The sequence below is a fragment of the Sus scrofa genome, chromosome 3 (genome assembly GCF_000003025.6).
Source record: "Sus scrofa isolate TJ Tabasco breed Duroc chromosome 3, Sscrofa11.1, whole genome shotgun sequence".
Taxonomy (NCBI): Eukaryota; Metazoa; Chordata; class Mammalia; order Artiodactyla; family Suidae; genus Sus; species Sus scrofa.
The window spans coordinates 1-12,286 of record NC_010445.4 but is presented as its reverse complement, the minus strand read 5'-3'; positions in this window follow the sequence as shown (position 1 = coordinate 12,286).

Below are 12,286 nucleotides of genomic sequence, written 5' to 3'. Positions count from 1 at the left end.
GAGGCATAAAGAACCTGAACTCAGTGAGTCCAGGCACAGGGTGAGTAATTCTAATTTAAAACCTGGGTTTAAGTCCCAATCTGGCTTTAGGCTGGGTTCGAGTCCCAGAACATGGGTTCAAGTCCCAGTATGGATTTTGGCTGAGTTCAAGTCCCGGCATGTGGATTTAAGTCCCAGTCTGGGTTTTGGCTGGGTTCGAGTTCAAGCCCCAATCTGTGTTCTAGGTTCAGCCATTCGTGCTGTCAGTTTCAGAATGAAGCTCTCGAGCAGCATACTGGCCCACCACACAATGTCATGAGTAAACTTTATCACTGACAAATTCAACTTTAAAATGGGAAATGGAGTTTCAAGCAGAAAAACGAGGAGCATCGGAAAGCCAGCCTCCAACTAACACCTCAGCCAGATTTTTGTGTGTACGTGCGAAACTTACACTTGCAAGTATCTACTTAAAAAGTAGTAAAGGAGGACTTTTGCCCTAAGAATCAGTCAGAATGGGCTCTTTTATTGCAGATGCAGTTACTGGGGAAGCTAGCTTGGAAAGAAGTCTTTCAGGGTTGCGACCCTGGGGATGTCCTTCTGTGTCTTGACTGATGTCTGACCACTTGGGACTTGAACACCAGCTCGCCTGCTGATGGACCCGACCCAGCGGCTACAACCGGGACCCTCTGGTCCCTGGTCTTCTCCGAGGAGGGTGACTGGCCAGAGTGCCCCGACCGGGTAGGGGACAAGAGATTTTCTGAGGTTTTCCACGTCCCTCCTCACGAGCTGCCCTCTTTCCGTCCCTTTGAGACCTTCGAGGACCCGAGACATGTCCATTTCCTCCCTTCATTAGGACTCGGATCCGAAGGGTCTCTGTCTCTGCAGGTCTTCTGAGAGGCTCCAGTCTTGCACGTAAGGGAGTGTCTGATGAGGAAGACCGTGCTTGTGGGATTTGTGCTTTATGTTCTGTGTTGACGTTGTGACGGCCATTCTGCTGAGTGAAAGAGGAAGGTCTGGTTCTGTTCCACCGCAGAGCCCTGTCCAGAATTCTGTCTGGCTGGAAAGAGGCTAAGACTGAGAAGAAAAAACAGTTTAACTGTATGGCCACAGTATTGTTTTAGAGTCCAGAGAAAGGTGGTTTTTGCATGTGCAATTAAAAAAAATCAAGCTTGAGAAACCTCTTTTCAGGATTCTGAACTTGAGAGAATAAGTCTTCTAGGAGAACTTGCTTTTCTTTGCATTTGCCCTTGACCTGGGCTCTCAGGAAACACCTGTCTAGACCATCTCTAATTCCTGAAGACTGAAAAGGAAAATTGGGAAAAGTCTTCAAAACTTATTTTTAAGCTAGTGAGTTTATTTGTAATATCTGACTCATAACTAGGCTTAGAAGAGGAAGCTATGAGATCTCTCTGTCCATGTGTATGTGCATCACCTGTCTCACCTTTGGGATGATGTCATCAGAAATTAAATGCAAAGGAGCCCTACCTAACTGGCTTAAAGGAAACAAAGTGCTTCTATAAATTCTCAAATATAGAAGGTAACTGGCCGGAATAACGTTTAGGTTCACATGAACTGAGAAATATTCCGTATTAAATTAATATCTAGCATTAAAGCTAAAGTTTGTTAATTAATAGAGACATGTCTTTAGACTTATCAGCATTCAGTAGAATTCCTTATTGTACCTAGGTTTCATAGAAGTCAGGTGAGATAGTGAGACATCAATTACAAACAGAAACTAAAGGTGTTTAGGACTATTATTACTGTGTTCGGTGTCACCCCGAGATGTTCTCTGTAAGGAAAACATGTTTTAGAAATGATAAAAGACAATCCATCATTGCTTTAGAAAAGTAGCATGTGTGTTTTCTTTGAAGAAGGATGAGGAAGGGAATTGCATTTTATCAAGGGAAAAAGGAGCATTGTTTGTAGTTTGTTGCTCTGGATGGAAAAATAAGGGACAGACCAATATGGATACAGAAAGTGATGCAGGACGTGTGGGAAGTGGACATTGAGAAAGGAGTTTTGTGCAATGGTTGGAACTGACAAAGTTTAGACTAAATTAAGTGTAAATTAATTTTGAAAGCAAGCTGCTGCAAAACTTGAATTTGGCTTTTCTCTCTCTGCTAAGAGAACAAAGTCATCTTGGAATGGTACTTTTGACAACAGTTATGTGGAGTTCTTTGCCTTTAAGTGATCTGTATTTTCTTTTGAGATCTCTTCTAACTTTGGGAAAAGTATTATCCACAATGGCCTATCAGTAACACTTTAAAGGAACCAGGCCATAATGTCTTGTTTTCTCTTAATCTTGGAGTTCCCGTCGTGGCTCAGTGGTTAATGGATCTGACTAGGAACCATGAAGTTGCGGGTTCGATCCCTGGTCTTGCTCAGTGGGTTAAGGATCCAGCGTTGCTGTGAGCTGTGGTGTAGGTTGCAGACACGGCTTGGATCCTGCATTGCTGTGGCTCTGCCTTAGGCCGGTGGCTACAGTTCCAATTCAACCCCTAGCCTGGGAATCTCCAAATACCATGGGAGTGGCCCAAGAAATGGCAAAAAGACCCCCCCCCAAAAAATATTATACAATCTAATATGATATCTACCTAAAATTTAGAAGCAAAGGGACCAAACATTTTGTCCAGAACCCCACTGTGCCTTAGAAGAATTCACCAGGTGTGGATGGCCTTTCCTGGCTCACCCCACGAATTTGGGGACATTAAGTGACAAGGCACCCCTAAATGGGGAAACGAGGAACCATACTCTATCTAAATTGGACAAATTCTAACCATTTCCTCAGCGCGGACACGCCTGGGAACAATGTCTCCATCTAATTGTGATTAAATAGTGACTTTTTGCCACCGAGTGAGTAGGGAGACGCCGAAGTCTATTGGAGGGCCCCTAATTGGACCTGCTGGAGTTGTGGAACTAACTTGTGGCCCTGGCTCCCTCCGGGTGGATTGGGAGAGGCACCCTGGGTTTCCTTGGGCCAAGGACATAAACAAAAACCCTGCATTTGCAAATTGCCAACCTACCACATCTCTCTAAGCCAGAGGGACTCAGTCGGTTTTCAGAGTGAATGATTGCTTGATCAATTTCTTTGTTCCCAACATAGGCCTGGAGAGTGTCACTCTCCACTGAGAAGCTCTGGCCAGGTTCACCCCTCAAGCCTTAAAGGATAGCCAGAGAAGCACTGCCTTGTTAAATACTTGAGGTCTCCCTGACGAGAAAGGCAATCCTACAAAATAGCATCTCCCCAGACGTCCTCACTTGCCTCTCAAGGAGGAACCTGCACATCTTTCACTCAGAATGCTGTGCTTTTATACCGTATGATCTGGCGATATCAGGGCTTTTGCTTCATCAGATGAAAGCCAAATACGGAAGGTAAACCCAGGGAGAACGCTTACGCTCTGAGGTAGTGACTAAAGTTTCAGACTGGTTTTCTGATATGCTAGGGTTGGATGGTAATTATCCAAATTAATTTTTCAATGAGGCTTTCACTTGATTGGCTTAAAAATTAAGTGCTTATATAATGCTCAAAATACTGATAACAGGCCAGAATTAATTTTAGGTTCATGTGAACCGGGATATTCAGTATAAGTAATAACCTGCTATTAAAATTTGTTGCTATAGTGAATATATACATGTCTTTAAAGCCATTAAGATTAAGTATACTTCTTTTTTTGGGGGGGGTGCGCAGGTGTGACATATGGAAATTCCCAGGCTAGGGGTCAAATCGGAGCTACAGCTGCCAGCGACACCACAGCCACAGCAACGGTGAGTCCTTAACCCACTGAGCAAGGCCAGGGATGGAACCTGCATCTTCATGGATACTAGTCAGGTTCTTAACTCACTGAGCCACAGAGGGAACGCCAACATTAAGTATAATACGTATTGTACCTAGGCTTTGTAGAAGTTTACAAAACTTCTGTTACATCTGTTGTAAATTTCTTAGCAAGAAAAATAACTTTGTATGAATTTTTTTTTCTTTTTACAGCTGCACTTGCAGCATACAGAACTTCCCAGGCTAGGGGTTGAATCGGAGATGCAGCTGCTGGCCTGTGTCACAGCCATCGCAACACCATGTCCGAGCTGCATCTGTTACCTACGCCATAGCTCACATCAATGCTGGATACATGACCCACTGAGCGAGGCCAGGGATTGAACCTGCGTCCTCTCAGACACTATGTCAGGTTCAGCTGAAGATCCAATTCAACCCCTAGCCAAAGAATGTACAAATGACACAGCTGTGGCCTTAAAAAAATAGAGTCATAGGAACTCAAGGGAACTCACCATAGCTCCACATCCAGATGATGGCAATGGGAGGATTACAGGCAAGACCAACTTGAAACAGAAATCTGTCTTGCTCCCAGGGCACTATCCCTAGGAGCCCCTAGGGCACTTCTAGGGCACTCAGGCATCCAGAGGTTTTACTGACAAACAGGAGGGTTCACATACCTGATTTCAAAGAGTGGTTGCCATCAGAAAGGGTAGGTGCCCAGGCCAAATCTGAGATAGTCAAACCCCAGCCTGTATGGATTTCACGCCCTGAAAAGGAGAGGAGTAAGAAAATCATGGCTGCCCATCAGGCATTTCAGGGCTCATTGAAGGAGAGGAGCCAGGAAATCACGCTGGCGGGTGCACAAGACCAGTGCCAAAAAGAGTCGGGCTGTGGGAGGCAGAGGAGTGGAGGGTTGCTGTTAGGAAGCATGTCTGCCAGATGGCGCCAAAGCGCAAGCCGAGCAGCTCCCTCTGCATCTCCTCTCCTGCGTCTCCAGGCTCCGATACATGGCAGGAGATGGATGGAACCTCAAGGAGGGGCCAGAGCCTTGTTTGTGAACATGGTGCCTCTGATCCTGTGGCCCCATTTTCCTCAACTCAGTGAGGGGACATAGGTCTACCATCACATGTCTAATTCAATTCCTGTCTGGTCGGGTGGCCCAAGGATCAGCTTGACAGGCTCTCTGGGGTCTGAGTGTCCTTTCCTTCTTTGGAGGCAGCACTCTGGACCCAGAAACACCAGGCTTGAATGTGGGACATGCGGTTTTCCAGAACCAGCCTGGCAGGGAGTGTGGCTTCCGGAAAGCCGGGCTTCGGGTGGTGAATGCAGTGTGTCCCTGCGATGGTGTGTTGGTGGCTGGGCTGTGCTCATCACTGTGCTCTTTCACTCCAGGATCCGCACACCCTCTGTTTTCTGCTACACCGGAGCATCTTCCTCCTCTGCTGGACAAGTTTGCCAAGGAACTTACCCAAATCCAGGTAAAAGTGAGTAACTCATGGGAGGTCCTGGATCTCAAGCCAGATGCCAGGGCGGAGGGGTGCGATTGATCAACAACTGGCTGTGCTGACCTAACAAGCAGGGTGTCTGTTTTCAGGGAATGGGATGGTGTCCTGTGGGGTGAGTGCCCTGGTCGACTTTGAGATAGTCACACCTCTGCCCATTGTGCATTTCAGAGCCCTGCCAGGGAGAGGAGTCAGGAAATCATGCTGGCCAATGCCCCAGGCCAGTGCAGACCAGGCCTCTGCCCTGGGAGGCCGAGGAAGGGCTGAGGGTTGCTGTTAGGGTGGTGTCCGCCAGAGGGCCCCAGAGAGGCAGGTGAGCCGCCCCCCTGCTCTCCCTGGCTGCCTCACCAGGCTCAGAAAGTGATTGGAGATGGATGGATGGAACCTCAAGGAGGGGCCCGGAGCCTTGTGTTTGCGTACCTGGTGCCTCTGCCCCAGCGGCCCAGTTTGCCTCCACTCAGTGAGGGCAACATTCCTCATTCGGGACAACAACCGGGGCTTCCTTGGGGGAGAGTCAGGGCCTTTAGTGTAATGAGTGGAGGTCTAGTTGGAGAGAGCTTAGGGCTTTAGACAACGGCAAGGCTGGGCCTAAATTAGGTAAACAGACAGGCCTTAATTAGAGACAGCTCAGAGCATGAGTCAGGTTAGTGCAAGGCCTTAGGTAGGGCCATGCCAGGACCTTATTTAGGCACAGCATAGAGCCTTAGGTAGGCGAACAGGGCCTCATTTGGAGAGAGCTCAGGCTGATATGAAGGTAGTTCTTAGTTAGGGACAGCGCAAGGCTTACATAGGGACAGCACAGGGCCTAAATTAGGCACCCGGTCAGGGCCTTCGTTGGAGATTGACTGGGGACAGTGCATGGCCTCTTTAGGGAGAGCCCAGGACCTTATTTAGGACATCACAGCGTCTCAGTTCTGGGAGAGCCAAGGATTTAGTTAGAAGAAGCTCAGATGGTAGTTAGGGAGAGCCCAGTGCCCTAGTTCCATGAAGAGTCAAATTTTGGGGAGTTCCCGTCGTGGCGCAGTGGTTAACGAAACCGACTAGGAACCATGAGGTTGCGGGTTCGATCCCTGCCCTCACTCAGTGGGTTAAGGATCCGGCGTTGCCGTGAGCCATGGTGTAGGTCGCAGACGCGGCTTGGATCCTGCATTGCTGTGGCTCTGGCGTAGGCTGGCAGCTACAGCTCCGATTAGACCCTAGCCTGGGAACCTCCATATGCCACGGGAGCGCCCAAGAAATGGCAAAAAGACAAAAAAAAAAAAAAAAAGAGTCAGATTTTGGCTGGGGAAGGCTCCAGGTTATGGGGAAGGACAGTGTAGGTCTTGGTTAAGGACAAGCAGGGCCTTCCTTAGGCATGGTGTTGGGGACTTGGATGAGATAGCTTAGTGACTCAGTAGGGACATGGTCAGGCTAATTTCGGGATAGGCCGGGCCTTATTAGGGACAATTCAGAGCCTTAGGGAGAGTACAGGGCCTATGTTAGGGACAGCATTAGGACTTGACTAGAGACAGGGTCAGGGCCATCGTTGGTCATAACTCAGTTCCTTAGGAGAGAAATCTCGGTCTTCATTAAGGACACATAAAGGTCTCATGGACAGTGCATGGCCACAGGTAGGGACAGTGCAGGGACTGAGTTAGGAAGAGTGTCAGAGCCTTAGGTGTAGACAGCAAGGGCCTTAGTTGGGGCATGACTGGGCATTAGCAAGAGTGCAGGGTTCTAAGTTGAGGACAAATGAAGACTTTTCTTAGGGACAGGCTGGACACAGCACAGTGCTTTAGTTAGAGACATAAACTGAGCCTTTGTTAAGGACAGTGCATGACTTTAGGAACAGTAGAGGGTCTAGGTTCATGACCGCACTAGGACTTTTCTTAGGGACAAGTCAAGGGCTTAGTTGACATAGCACAGGGTCTTTGTTAGAGATAACTCAGACTAGCAAAGGACACATAATGTCTCAAATAGGGCAGTGTATTTGTTAGGGGCTTGTAGGGCCAGGGGGGCGAGGATACAGATAGGTGCCTGGCACCATGGGGGTGGCAGGCCAGTAATCCTAATGGTCCCTTGTTTAAGGGGCAGTGGATGACATATAGGGGTATTAGATAAGGACACCTAAGAGTCTTGTTACAGAAGTTTAGGGCCTTCATTAGGAAAACACAGGGCCCGAGTTAAACACAGTGTCCAAGGCCTTAGGTTTGGACGCAGTTGCCCTTAGTTAGGACATAACTAGGCCTTAGTTAAGGACAGTGCACAACCTTAGCAACAGCCGCAGTCTCTAAGGAGGACAGCATTGGACTTTCATGGAAGAGTCAAGGCCTAGTGACATATTAGGGCAGGATCTGGCTTAGTGAGTATCAGGCCTTAGTTAGGTCATATAAGGGACTCCTGGCCTAAGTTAGGTTTTCTGCAGGGCCTTGTTGGAATAAAATAGATAGGGAGTGGGACTTTAGGAGTGTCAGGGCCGTTAGAGGAGTTCAGTCAGGGCTTGGTTAGGGAGGAGCAGGACCTTAGGAACAGTGCAGGGTCTAAGTTGAGGACAGCAATAGAACTTTACCTAAGGAAGATTTAGGGCATAGTTGCAGATAATTCGGGGCCTTAGTAAAGAAGATATGAGTCTAGTGTAAGGACACATAAGGTCCTTAGTTAGGGAAACATGAGTCTAGTATAAGGACACATAAGGTCCTTAGGTAGGGAAGGCAAGGCCTAATGCCCAGTGCCAGGGCTTTAGTTATGACAGCAAAAACCTTAATTGGGGAATAGCTTGGCCAGAGTTAAGGACAATGCACGACCTTAGTAACAGGGCAGGGTCTAGTTGAGGACAGCGTGGGAATGTTCTTTGTCCGTTGTTGGACACAGCATAGGCTCTTAGTTAGGATCCGTCTACTTAGTGACAGCCCAGGGCTTTAGACAGAGACAGGTCGGGCCTCAGTTATGGACAGTACAAGGCGGTCGTTCGGATCAGCTCAGGGCTTTAGTTAGAGGCAGTCCAGGGGCTTATTAGGAGAGAGTAGGGACCTAGGGACAGTGCAGGGGTTTAGTTAGGGAGAGTTTAGGTCTAGTTAGGGCCGGAGCATGGACTTAATCCGGACAGCTCGGGGCTTTAGTTAGAGGCAGTCCAGGGGCTTATTAGGAGAGAGTAGGGACCTAGGGACAGTGCAGGTTTAGTTAGGGGAGTTTAGGTCTAGTTAGGCCGGAGCATGGACTTAATCCGGGACAGCTCGGGGCTTTACTTAGACGAGAAAGAGCAGGGCAGAGACTGTAGGGCCTAAATTAGGGAGACAGCAGTACCTTAGTTAGGAATACTGCAGTAACTCTTTTAGAGATAGCTCAGAGTCTTAGGTGCAGCTCAGGGACTTACTAGGAAACCAAACAGGCCTTTACTGGGGACAGTGCAGGGCCTTCATTAGTGGAGCAGGCCATTCATTCGAGACAGCAGGGCCTTAGTTAGGGGGAGTGCAGGTCTTTAGGTAGAAACAGCAAGGCCATTGACATCTATGTGTTGATTCTGTGAATTTACTGAATTCATGTATTAGTTCTAATAGTTTTTTTTGGTGGAATAGTGTGAAACATTGGAATTTAAAAATCCGCTCCTTCTGCTGCATCCATGTCATTCACAGCCCAGAAGAAAGTGGCTCCGAGTATAATTTTCTCCCAGTGTCTCTAAATTACACATGGACTTTGGGTCAAGTGAATCTGAGAAGACTTGGCCTCCATATGAAAGTTGAGGTTTTCCCTGCTTTTCTGGCATGGTATTGACATGGTGTTTTCAAAAGTAATTATTTTCCATTAATTTTGAATATACAGACAACTTTACAAAGATAAAAAACCTGTCTTATTTCTGGAGTAAATATATTCCTACATAGTAATGGTGACATTATTTTAAATGGAATTGTTTTTATATAGTCTTTTTCAGAGTATTTATTGCTCGTGTATACATACACATTTTTGTGAATTGATATTTTGTCCTGTAACTTTGCTGAATTCGTTTACCAGGTCCAATAGTTTTCTGTCACTATAGGAAGTTTTATATATAAGATGATGTCATCTGTGTTCTGTGCTCGGCGCAGTTTTACTGGATCCATCCACACATGGACGCCTTTGACTTCCGTCCTCAAGCCCTCAGGTAGAACTTCTAGTTCACCTGCTGAGTAACGGTGGTGAAGGCCAGCTTCCGGCCTCGTTTCTGGTTTCCGGGAGTAAATGTTTTGTCTTTACTTTTGAGCAGGAAGTTTGCTGTGGCTTTGCATACTGCTTTTTTCCGTATTGAACAATCTTGGTTTCATTCTTACATTCTTGAGTGTTTTGTAACATGAAATAGCACTAGAGTTTGATTACAGCCTTGTCTGCAGTGATTGTTATGATCCTGTGTTTTTACCTCACATCTTTATTGCGGTCTAATTCATTGACTGGTTTAGTGTGTCGACCAACCTGAAATTGCTCTTGCAGATACACTTGCTTGTGAACCATCTCCAATTTCTGTTGGAGATACACTTGCTTGTGATATTATCCATTTAATGCTCTGCGGGTTCCACGGTGCTCTTATTTTGTGGAGGATTTTTACATTCCTATTTGTAAGGTAACTTTGGCTTGGTGCTACTGGTTTGAAGGGTTAGCGTTAGGGCTGGGACTCGGTGGGGGTTGGGGGTGGTTAATGTTTACCATTACGGTTTAAGTCTTCAGTGGTGATTTATGGTGATGATTTATTTATGTGTATGGATGATTAATACATTTTACGCTGTATGGTTATGATTTTGGTTAGGATTATGGTTTTGTTTAGTGTTTAAAGTTTATGGTTCAGGTCTCAGGATGTTAGGGTTAGAATTAGGCCGTGGGGATGAGTATGGGTTAGGTAAGATACGGGTTTAGGGCAAGGGCTAGGGCTAATGCTAAGTCAAGGTTTAGGGTCGGGGTCAGAGTTTAGGGTTAGGATCAGTGTCGGCATTGGACTCAAGGTTGAGTCAGGCCTTTCTTTTCCTGCTCCTCCCATCCTGGGGCTCTGACGGAAGATGAAGGACGTCTGCTCTGGTCACTCACTGTTTCAAATTAATCTCACCTTTGTCAAGAGTTCTTAGGCCGTGGAGATCCACAGGGTTTTCTTCTGCCCTTCCGCTTGGGAGTGGATGAAGGGCCACTCTGTCCTGGGTAGCCCCAGGTCCAGCACGGCCCTGACACGCAGAGTGCTCAGTAGACATGTGCAGATTTATACAGGACTGGGTGCATCAAGCTGCCAGCCCCCAGGTGCTGCTCTATGGAGGGCTGGTGAACCCTCCTGGAGTGAATGGATCTTTATGGCATCTACCTGGGTGTAGAAACAGGCCTCAGAGCAGCCCTTGGCCTCTGACCATGCAGGCAGGCATTCCTGGCCTTGCAGCTGAGGTCAGCCTTGGCCTCAGCCCCCATGGGGGCTTGACTGAGCTGATTGTATGCTGGTAATGAGCTTGCGTTGGGATGCTTCAGTTCCCAGCATCCATGTCCTTGAGCAAATGCCTCCTCCCTACATCTCTTAGCCTGCCAAGAGAGGAAATCACCCTTCAAATGTCGAGTGTGGCCCTGATCATCACACCACACACAGACTGTGGCCCTGCAGTCCTCCGACCTTTCTGGTTGGAACAAAGATGGACCTTCGTGTTCACTGGAATCAAAGGTATGGAAGCACTGGGCCTCCTAACAGGCAGTTTCCCATTGAGGCTTGTGGCCTCAGGGGGACATGTGCGCACCTGGCCCATGCCCTCTGGTCTCTGGCAACCACCAACCATGGTGTAAAATAATCCTTGAGACTCTCACTGCTTCATTGAGCAAGAATTTCTTTACCACCCTAGCATCTGGTCTCTGTCTTTAGAAAAGGAGAGAGAAAAGACTGGAAAATGAGGAAATTTGTTCTTCATGGGTGAATCATGTGGTTGGAGCAGGCCTGACTCCTGGGTTCCTACCTCCAGTGCCAGGAATGAGTTCTGTGTGCTTTTCGAGGGCACACAGGCTATTCTCGGCCAGTCTCTGAGATATGAGGAACCAGGGCCAAGGCAGGAGCCCTGAGTTTACCCCAGCTGCAAAGGTGATTTTTGAGCAACCGGAAGAGCTTCTTGCCATCCCGGGAGAGACAGAAAAAGCACTAGATGGATGGCCACAGCCCCGACCCTAAGGCGAATTCTTTCTTTCCTTGGGCTTCAGATACACATCCGTGTGGTGTGCTATCAATCATGTGGAGTCAGGTGCTTTCCCCACCCAGCATCTATTTTAGTATCTCAGTTTTGGGGAATTATATCTTATCTGATTCTGGTCCACACATTTGCCAAGCACTGATCCCATGATCCACCCACCTCAAAGATGGGCATGATCCACCCACCTCAAAGATGGGATATGATCCGTGGCCAGCCAATCCCATGTTCTGTCCTCTTGGTGCTCTGGTGGGTTCAAGGATGAGAATAGGACTCAAGTTGGAGTAAAGGTATTTAAAGCAGTGACTTTCCAGGGACATAATGGAGAGATCCTTCCCAGTATAATGGACACGAATCAGTGTCAGCCTGGGGTTGCTGGAGGCCCCTGATGCGAGAGAAAGAGAGACTGGGGTGCCTGTGGATGGGCCACCAAGTTACTTAGTAGGAAAGGGGACCAGGTCACACTGTGAGGGTGTGAGCCCCGTCCCACCAGACCCAGGACTCCTCCTATAACTGCCTCTTGGAAGTGTTATTTTATTTGTCATTAAGAAACTTATTGATTTATTTTACATCATTAAGTGTGTGCAGTCCCTTGGAATCAAAAAAGTCCTAGCTCAGTAACCCCTGAGACCCCCTGGTAGGGTGTCCTCTTTCATGGAGCCATGGTGGTCAGTGGTGAAGACGCTGGGTAGGGTCAGATCTTGGGAGCTGCTGGAATCTTTGTACCTGTTTCTTCTTCTGTCAGGAGAGGGAGAGCCCCAAAACAACGAAGAGGAGAAGCAGCAGGGGAAAGAGGTCCCTGGGTGCTAATTGGTCTGTATTTTTCCTTATTTTGGGGTCATTTTAGTGTATTTTTATTACAAATCACCCATTTCTTCTACATTTCT